The following is a 10,449-nucleotide window of genomic DNA, read 5'->3' as shown; positions in this document are numbered from 1 at the left end:
TGCAGGACGGAAGCCAGGGCTCCGGCTTGGATCCTCCTGGAACGGCCAATGTAGAAGCCCCGTGGAGGGCAGGACAGCTGGGAGGAGCAGAGGGGTCCGCCTGGAAAGACCTCTGAGGCTCAGAGCCCGTGGCACTGGCTGGGACTGCAGACCCCGTGAAGCATCTGGCGTCCGCACCCGCTCACCACGCCACCGTCCTGGGTGCTCACGGCATCAGTAACCACACAGTGCGGCCCCAAGGAGTACTTCCTGCACACCTTGCAGTCTGTGGGCTCACACTGTCCAGAGCACGTTCACCCGTGAGACAGCTGCTGAAGCAAGAGCTGTCTGGAACTAAGTAGAACACGGCTGACAGGTGCCCAGGAGCACGTCCGGAGCCCAAGGCCCCTCCAGCCCGTCACTGTCCCCTTGGTCCCACGTGGTCAGAGGTTCCATTCAGGTGTTTCTGGAGAGAAGGCAAATGAGCAGCGTCTCTCGCGAAACTTTGTCCTTTTACTCAGAAAGGAATGCGCTCACCAAAATTTCTATCTGTGCTCATGGACAGGAACCGGGGCGCGTGGCCCACGTGGCCGCAGGGAGCCTGAGAAGGTGAGCCGTCATCAGGAAGCATGGCCGCCCCAACAAGCTCAGGGTCCTCTCAGGGAACAAGGGGGTATGGTGGACATGTGTTGGCTGACATGGCTGTCCCCACCGTCCTGGGATGTGATGACCATTTTCATTTTCATAATTTGACGGAGGAGGAGATTAAGGGACAGGCAAGCCAGGTCATTTCTTTCCTGAAGACTACCTAATAGACGGGGAACCGTATCTCTGTGAGACCATAGGCAACCTGAGAGCAGGACTGTGTGTTTGTCCTTTGCCCTGTGTAGCTGTGACCCCATCACCAGACAGAATGTCACTTGGATCGATGCCTGATCGAATGCCTCGTTGATGGCTCAGTAAAGTCCCGTGCATGTCTCAGGCTTCCCCGTCCTCCCTCTCAGAGGAAAGAGTTCCAGAAGCCTCCCCACGCCGGCATGCAGTTCCTCTGGGCCCAGGCAGCGTGGGTGTGCCGGGAGGACCAGTTTCGGCCGACTGCCATCCCAGCCACGTGCAGCTGAGCTCACCAGAACCAAACAAGGCCCGAAGTGTCTCAAGGAGTGTTTTTAACAAGTTGTAAATAATATCTCACCAAGTCCCATCGCTGCCTAGAATTGATGCAGCTGGTGAGAAGTAGTCATGATCCCGTGAATCGTTTGTCCATTTACAAGAACATTTCATTCACCTCCTTCCAGAAGGATGCACAGAACACGCTTTAAAAGAAGGCGTAACTGGTACTGACATATGGGAAGGCTGTGTTGCATTCCAGTTCCTCACTGGCTCATGCGGTGTGTGCAGAAGAAGGGATACTCGTAATTACTGGGGATTTTTTAAAAAATAGAGATAATTTGTCTTTAAGAAGAAACACGGGCATCTGCAGAATGATGACTTTGTCTCCCCGTGGTCTGCTCTTGGGTCAGAAACTTGGCCGGTACCCTGCCATGTGATTGCTGGCTTCTGGCCCTGCTCTCTCACTCTCGAAGAAAGGGCGTATGTCTCAGCCTCCTGCAGAACCACCCCGCTCTTGCCTCTTGTCGCCCCTGCTAAGGCTGAGCATGGATCTCCGTATGTTGGCACGTGAACTAAGGAATAAGCCTCTGGAAGAAAGTCAGAATCTCTCTCATGGGGAAGTCTTTCCTGCTACAGCGAGCATCCCTATGACAGTTGGGCTTAAGGAGGAAGGGGGGGAGCTTGGATGACCAGGGTTGCACCAGCCCGCAAACAGAGCAGCCACGCCATGTAACAAAGCATCCGACCCTCCGTGACTTGAGACAAAGGCTATTTCTTCTCATGACCAGGGCTCTGCGGGTTCACCTCGCTACAGCTGATCTGGGCTACCCTCATTCTGGGGCGGGCGAGCGGGGCATTCTTTAGGCTCCTGAATAGACTTGGGTCTTTTCCTCAGCTTTCTGCAGAGGCCATATCTGAAGTGACGCCTCTGCCTGGTGCATAACCTTCTTGGGGGATCCCAGGAATGAAAGCTTGCCCAACTCCAGGGCACAAGGACGTGGCAAGCCTCCGGAGGTATTGCATCAAGAATAGCTCATTAGCCCAGACAGGTCACATGGTCCACCCATGTGGACCACCATGGTGCACCTCCCTCCCAAGGGCAGGGAGGGAGCAGGGCCTGGCCTTGGGGCTCTGGGGATGGGGGAGGGGCTGTGGTGCCTGGGAAAGGGCTTTAGGGTGGGGTGGAGGGGCTGTGGTGCCTGGGCAAGGGCTGGGGGGAAGGGCTGTGGGGTGGGGGGAGGGGCTGAGGGCCTGGGAAGGGCATGGGGCCAGGGGTGGGGCTTTGGTGCCTGGGAAGGGCTCTGGGGATGGGGGAGGGGCTGTGGTGCCTGGGAAAAGGGCTGTGGGGTGGGGGGGAGGGGCTGTGGTGCCTGGGCAAGGGCTGGGGGGAGGGGCTGTGGGGTGGGGGGATGGGGCTGGGGGTCTTGGGAGGGGCATGGGGCTGGGGGAAGGCTGAGAAGTAAGATCTAGAATGAGGCAGTGAATCCTCCAAACTGGAGATTCAGTCTGTCCCAGAGGAAACCATGGGGTCGTTGGGTGGGGTAGGGGGAGCAGAGAAACGCAGGAGAAGCAGAGGGGACACACGGAGTGGGCAACAGGTGGAATGTGCATGGGGAGGGAAAGGGCAAATATCTCCCAGATCCCCCAAGTCCGGGTTTCTGCCCCAGAAAGGTGAGAGCCACAGGTGTAGGTGGGGCGTTCCTGAGGGACACATTCCACATGTTGCCAAGATCCTCCGAGACGGAAAGGTCCCAGCAGCACCTGCCTTCCCCTGCAGAGAAGCTGTGACCCCTAGTTTCCCCACAGTCAGTCGGTCTGTTAGCAAATACCCCTGGGAGGTCTGGATGGCCGGCGGGCGAGCAGACCTGCACCAGCGTGGGTCTCCTTCCCACCACCCTTGGCTGCCACCCGGCCTCTGTTCCCCGGGCCCCGCTTTTCTGACAGTCTCTTGCCCAGTCACCAAATTGACTTCCCTGTTAGGGAGCAACCAGGTTGCCACTCCTTCAGGAGACTTCCCCTTCCCTGGGATTCTGCTTTGTGGCTCTCATTAGCATTTCCCTCCTGTGCCCCTGAACATTTCTCTTCAGTGTCTCTTCCTGGCACATTCGAACATTCAAGGAGGGGAATGTCAGCAGCAGAGGTGGAGAGAATCACTGAACAGTAAATGCTCCAAAACCTTTTGCCTTGGAAGCGCCGGGAGCCATCTGCTGTGGGGTTGACTGTGGGGCCTGTGCCCCATGTGAGCAGTGACCCCAGTGACAGCCCCCCCAGGCCCCCCCCCCCGCCCCCGCCTCCTCTGATTAGCAGCATTGGCTGAGTCCTTTGCATTGCCCTTCTGGGCTCCTGGGGGCAGGCCTGCAGCCAAGGGAGCTGGACCACCCAGGGCCTGGCAGGGGGCAGGTTGCTGTCCTACCATACCGTAGGAGGGGAAGGGGGCTCAGGTTTCACCTACAAATTTCAACACCTGCTTCTTCCACAATCAGGGACCTTCCACCTGCCTTTCTGCACGCTCCCGCACTACCCCCTGCACTCCGCTAAAACTGCCCCCGTGCTAGTCTGAGCTCCTGCCCACCCTCTTCCTGCCTCTCCATCACGTGTAAATGCCACCTCCTCCATAAAGCCCTCCCTGATTCCCTGGCAGGAGTCACCCACACTGCCTCTCTTCTGGGGCTTTCATAACAGTGTAACTTATCTCCTTCCCCACCTGACTGTGCTTCCTGGCCATGGGGAATTTGCCTCAAACTTTGCTTTCCTCCAGTACCTAACTAATGATTCCAGTGGAGTAGGTCCTCAGTAAATAGCTGAGAATTCATCAAATTGGGGTGGGAGTGGCAATCGGAGAAGCGACCTGATATGTACTTAAGAGCTCCCGTCCCCGGCTTGTTGCTTTGGAAAAGAGAGTGAAATCGGTTTTTTATTGAATCTGCTCTTTGCAGTGATTTTGTGCTCTTTGTTGGGCCAATTACAGTTTTGAAGATGAATTATGACAGGCGGGTACCCGCGTGCCTGCATTACTGTGTGCTGTGTCAGTTAGTGGCCGGCATCTAGGAGGGGAGTTTGTTGATGTTTCCATTAGAAAACAAAAAAGAAAGAAACATTAGGATCCATAAAAAACAACGAGCAATGATATTTTCCTTTTTATTGGTTCTTTTAAAACATTCGCTGATAATTTCCCCCATGCCTAATAGGCACATGCTTGTGTCTTTAGGTAAATCCAAAATTTGCAGAAACGCATTCTTATGATTGTTCAGCTTCCTCCCATCGTGAAGCCCAAATGAACAACTTCCCAAGGCAGCAGGCGTGGGTCTCCTGGAGGGCATTGACCCGGCCAAACGGGTCACCCGGGACAGAAGGACTCACCTGAGAGTGAGCACTGACTGTCCAGCTGTCCTCCAGCCAAGGGGGTTTAAACCTGAGAGCATTAAAGGCAGCACAGATGGGGGAACAAAGCCTGGGCTCTGGAGGGAGGGGCCTCCGCAGCCTTCAGGATGCCCACAAGACCCACCCTCCTGTCTGTATTGTGGAGCTGGACAGACCTCTGAGTAGGTGCCGGTGTGTGTGACTTTGATCATGTGTGTGTGAGCGTGAACATGCACATACCCGTGTGTTTGTGTCTGTGTGTTAGTGCATGGGGACATGTGTGTACATGTACACGTGTATCTCCAAGTGAGCATGTGGGTCGTGTGTGTACGTATGTGATCATGTGTGTCTGCCTGTGATTGTGATCGTCTCTGCATGTGAATGAGTGTATACGTGTCCATAGCTCATGCAACAGAGTTCAGCTCCCATCCACCTAGTGAACAGAGAAGCAGTTTGCAGAGTCCAGGGTGGGGTGACTTTGAGGGTGAGACATGCTGGCTCAGGGTCACTGATAAGGATCTAAAGTTGCCTCTGGGGGGTGCCTGGGTGTCTCAGTCTGTTCAGTGTCCAGCTCTTGATTTTGGCTCAGGTCATGATCTCGGGGTCGTTGGATTGAGCTCTGCATTGGGCTCCACGCTCAATGGAGTCTGCTTGAGATTCCTTCTCTCCCTCTGCCCCCTCTGCATGCACTCTTTTTTTTTTTTTTTTTTTAGAAAATTTACTTTATTGAAATTACATATATATAATATGTCCCATGATATAAAATTCTAGATAGTAGATTTTAAAAAGCATACTGGAAAATATAAATATCCATTTTCCTATGTATATCTTTTGTGCACTTAGAGATTTTTTCTAGGTTTACATTTTTCTTTATTTTACAATCTGATTCTTACTTGTAGTAAAAACAAATATCATAGACAGGTATACAGCAAAAAGTAATTCCCTTCTATCCATCTCTTTCTCAGATATTGGTAAAATCCTTTCAAACTTTCAAGCACACAAATATATTTTTGTTTTTTACATTCATGGTTTCACATTTATACATGTTGTTCTGTCACTTAATTTTTTCACTGAATGCTGTAATGGAAATCTTTCATGATAGTACAGATAGAGCTACTTAAAAAAAAATAGTTGTATTGCAGTCCTTTATATATCAATAACTATTTAGCTAGTTCCCTCATGAAAACTATTTAAGGTGCTTCCAATATTTTACTAATAAAAGCAATACAGCAATGAACATGCTGGCAGCTTATTTAGAGAAAAGCACTTATTGTATTTACCTGCATATCTTTACACCCCTCTCTTCCTTTTAAAAGATTTTTTTAAAGGACAAGTGAAGTATTAAAAGCAACTAATGGAATATGTAGATACTGTGTGAGTTCAAAGGGGAAAAAAATCAGGGTTTTAGCAAAACAATTTTACTTGTGTCAACAAACCAGAAAGCCATGTAAAACTAATTTTTTTTAAAGATTATGTCTGAGCTGGGCAGATGGAAAGTTATCTAGATTGACTGCTCACTCCCTGTGGAATTTTTTGAGGATTCCACTTTATTTCTTAAAACCGTCCATGCTCAGAACTATGTGGTGTAGCTCAGTTCACTTGAAACTATCAGGCTTGTTTGGCAGCAGGTGATGGGCATTTTAAAAATTTAAGATGTTTTCTAACAAGATGCCATCAGCCACAAGGAAGAACCTGGGTTGGTGGGCAGGAGGGCTTTGTTTTGACAAGCCCCAAACTCCATGTACAATAAATACAGGACATGGCTTCATTAGCATATGGTCTTAGGACAGCTGCCCTTTATTTTATACTCGTGACCTTGTACTTTTGAACAGTTGGTGGGTGTTTTCCTTGAATACTTGGTTTTGATGATACTGTTCTAGGCTCTCGTCTAGTTAGGCAATTCTGTGTTCTTCTTGACCTCATAAAAGGATATGACAACTATAAAGTGGTTACACTGTTGTTCAGATTCAGTAAATATTTCAATTAGGGGAGTAAATAATTTTAGACTGGGAGTGTAGCTAACTCTTGCTTTGGGAGTGTGCTCCTTAGTGGAGTGGATCTTGGATGAGGGGTTTTACAAGGAGTGTGTAATGCATATCTGGGCTATCCAAAAAAAGCAAAGGAAATTTCTAAAGTTTTTCTTGCAGCAATGCACTGAAACAGAGGAGGGGTGCAGTTAGGATGCTTGCCTTTCTTATCCGCTGGTGAATTTCGAAGGTATCAGGCTTCCTACTGCTTCTGGCACCTGTTTTCAAGTGTCCCTTTTAAGGATTCAACAAAGTAGTAGAGAGCTCCACCTGACTCTTGTTATCTTCCATTTATTCAACACAGATAATGGGCGGTACCCGCAGAATGTTCTGATCTACTAATAATTGTGTTGTCCTTGATGGGTGTGCTACCCTGATAGATTGGGAATCTCTAGTTTATGGCATAATTTCTCCTTAATTTTGTCTCAGGCCTTGATAAAACTTAGCTAAAAACATATGAGTGAGTTTTTCTCCGCCAAAAATTCCATGCTGCTGGGCCAGGCACAGCCTACTCTGTTTACCGGCAAGACTATGGTCGATGTAGGACTCCCATTCCTTCTGGTTGACCTACAAGACCCAAGACTAATGTATAACCTCCTCGTTCGTTGGCTGTGATCTTGTATCTAATCAATATGGGACTGAGGAGTTTTGGGGGTGACAGTCCTTTCAGCGTCGTCCTTGCTCCCTCCCTCTCCCAGGTGACTTGTTTCTTCCTCATTCTTCTCCTGAGTGCCATCCGGAAGGGGCCCCCAAATGCCTGGCAGAGGGAAGAGATGCACGGAGGGAGGCCTGGTGCTTGTATGAAGTGGGATGTCACTCACCGCTCAGGGAGCTGTCAGACCCTCAAGGCAAAGCTGTCCTCCTTTGCCCTGAGCCACAGTCGTGGATGCCAGACCCATACTCTAGGCCAGGAGTGTCTTTACATCGCCCTAGGGCTGTGAAGCAAGAAGATTCCGTGGGGTCCCCAGTGAGAGAGGAGCAGCGCTTCCAATAGGCAAGGGTGAGTCTCCCCAGTTTGCCCTCCCCAGGCCAGTGTTCTCCCAGGCCCATCCCCGAAACGGAAAACCTACTCTCACTCTTCGAGGGTCTGTCCTTCCAGCCCTACCCGCTCCGCTGGGCCACGGGAACCTGGAAACGGTGGCGTCTGGCTTCCCATGCCAGCCTCCATTCGGCCCCCAACTTTTGCCCACATGACCCACAGAGGAGACTCAAGAGAGCTATGCAGAGAAACTAGAACAGGCTTTTATTAATGAAATGAACACTACCTAAAGGTTCTGAGAGGAACGTGGGGAGAGGGGAGGGGAAATCTGTGGGCAGCGGCAGGAGTCCCAGGAGCTGTGGGACTGGAGGCCCAAGGGACCCGATTACCGTGTACTGTCCGAAGGCCCATGGCCCCTGGGATCACAGACGAGGCTTCAGGCCCCCACCTTCCTTAAAAATGGTAGGTCAGGGATTGGGAAGTTTTCCCAATGTTGGAAGGTGGAAGTACACCACTAGATATGTCTCCAGGTAGTTATTGGCTCAGCCAAGCCTCTCCCTTTGGGCCCTTAAGAGGTGGGCTATGATGGGGGAGAAGATGGTTTCTTGCACGGTGCAGCTCTTTTACGTCCTCTTAGGTGCTGGGCACGGGTTGACGGGTTCTTGGTGGCAAGGCTGGTGTGGGCCGTGCTGACCACAAAAATGGTGGTGCTAGGAGGAGAGGCCAGGACGCCCCCGTCCTCGTGGGCAGCCTTGCTGGAAAAGCCGCCGGCCGATCTGGACCTCTCCTTGGTCTGGTGCCTGGGGATGTGACTAGAGGGTGGAGCACTCAGGGCTCCCGACAGAGGCTGGTTCGTTGTGCTGGCTCCCGTGGACCCCGACAGGGTGCTCTGGTGTGGTCGGCCCCCTGTGTTCGGGCCCAGGCTTGCCCTGGAGCCCTACAGGCCACTTGGGGCCCTGCTCGTTGCTTCTGCGATGCAGAGTGCCCCAAATCTGGAGCACAGATCGGCAACATCATCCCCTCTCCCCAAAACTGGGGGTGCTGCCGAAAGCCCCATGCTGATGGTGGCCGGCATTGTGGTGTCAGTTTGGGGGCCGGTGTGCTGGCTGTTGGGCCCAGCATGGGACACAGTGCTGGGCATTTGGGGGGCCGCTGTGAAGGCAGGGGCAGCGGCAGTCGGCTGGGATGTGCAGGAAGATATCTTGTTGCCCGCTGAAGCTCTTCTGCACCTAGTCAATCTCTGGGCAGGGGATGAGGGGGTCTTGGTGGCAAGGCTGGTGTGGGCCGTGCTGACCACAAAGGCGGTGGTGCTAGGAGGAGTGGCCAGGACGCCCCCGTCCCCGTGGGCAGCCTTGCTGGAAGTGCCGCCCTCCGATCTGGACCTCCCCTTGGTCTTGTGCCTGGGGATGTGACTAGGAGGAGGAGCACTCGGGGCTCCTGACACAGGCTGGTTCATTGTGCTGGCTCCCGTGGTCCCCGACAGGGTGCTCTGGCGTGGTCGGCCCCCTGTGTTCGGGCCCAGGCTTGCCCTGGAGCTCTGCGGGCCACCTGGGGCCCTGCTCGTTGATGCTGAGATGCAGAGTGCCCCAAATCTGGAACACAGATCGGCAACATCATCCCCTCTCCCCAAAACTGGGGGTGCTGCCGAAAGCCTCATGCTGATGGTGGCCGGCATTTTGGTGTCAGTTTGGAGGCCGGGGTGCTGGCTGTTGGGCCCAGCATGGGACACAGTGCTGGGCATTTGGGGGGCCGCTGTGAAGGCAGGGGCAGCGGCAGTCGGCTGGGATGTGCAGGAAGATATCTTGTTGCCCGCTGAAGCTCTTCTGCACCTAGTCAATCTCTGGGCAGGGGATGAGGGGGTCTTGGTGGCAAGGCTGGTGTGGGCCGTGCTGACCACAAAGGCGGTGGTGCTAGGAGGAGTGGCCAGGACGCCCCCGTCCCCGTGGGCAGCCTTGCTGGAAGTGCCGCCCTCCGATCTGGACCTCCCCTTGGTCTTGTGCCTGGGGATGTGACTAGGAGGAGGAGCACTCGGGGCTCCCGACACAGGCTGGTTCATTGTGCTGGCTCCCGTGGTCCCCGACAGGGTGCTCTGGCGTGGGCGGCCCCCTGTGTTCGGGCCCAGGCTTGCCCTGGAGCTCTGCGGGCCACCTGGGGCCCTGCTCGTTGATGCTGAGATGCAGAGTGCCCCAAATCTGGAGCACAGATCGGCAACATCATCCCCTCTCCCCAAAACTGGGGGTGCTGCCGAAAGCCTCATGCTGATGGTGGCCGGCATTGTGGTGTCAGTTTGGGGGCCGGGGTGCTGGCTGTTGGGCCCAGCATGGGACACAGTGCTGGGCATTTGGGGGGCCGCTGTGAAGGCAGGGGCAGCGGCAGTCGGCTGGGGTGTGCAGGAAGATATCTTGTTGCCCGCTGAAGCTCTTCTGCACCTAGTCAATCTCTGGGCAGGGGATGAGGGGGTCTTGGTGGCAAGGCTGGTGTGGGCCGTGCTGACCACAAAGGCGGTGGTGCTAGGAGGAGTGGCCAGGACGCCCCCGTCCCCGTGGGCAGCCTTGCTGGAAGTGCCGCCCTCCGATCTGGACCTCCCCTTGGTCTTGTGCCTGGGGATGTGACTAGGAGGAGGAGCACTCGGGGCTCCCGACACAGGCTCGTTCGTTGTGCTGGCTCCCTTGGTCCCCGACAGGGTGCTCTGGCGTGGGCGGCCCCCTGTGTTCGGGCCCAGGCTTGCCCTGGAGCCCTGCGGGCCACCTGGGGCCCTGCTCGTTGATGCTGAGATGCAGAGTGCTCCAAATCTGGAGCACAGATCGGCAACATCATCCCCTCTCCCCCAAACTGGGGGTGCTGCCGAAAGCCCCATGCTGATGGTGGCCTGCATTGCGGTCCCAATTGGGGGGCCGGGGTGCTGGCTTTTGGGCCCAGCATGGGACACGGTGCCAAGTACCTGGGCGGCAACCGCCAAGCCAGGGGCAGCTGCAGTGGACTGTGATGTGGCCG

The 10,449-nt window shown here is 54.1% G+C and overlaps 1 long non-coding RNA gene across 1 annotated transcript in view; it reads left to right on the top strand.

The window, feature by feature from the left end:
- LOC309850292 overlaps nucleotides 1-4,073 on the top strand; it is a 190,962-nt gene extending 186,889 nt beyond the window's left edge. Inside the window, exon 2 of the long non-coding RNA XR_014304172.1 lies at nucleotides 3,490-4,073. This is a non-coding gene — a long non-coding RNA (uncharacterized lncRNA). The remainder of the gene's footprint in view (nucleotides 1-3,489) is intronic.
- The last annotated feature ends 6,376 nt before the right edge of the window (nucleotides 4,074-10,449 follow it).

This window comes from Mustela nivalis (genome assembly GCF_964662115.1).
Source record: "Mustela nivalis genome assembly, chromosome: 16".
Classification (NCBI taxonomy): Eukaryota; Metazoa; Chordata; class Mammalia; order Carnivora; family Mustelidae; genus Mustela; species Mustela nivalis.
Note: the sequence above shows the minus strand (reverse complement) of the source record. Positions and strands in the feature narration are given on the sequence as shown.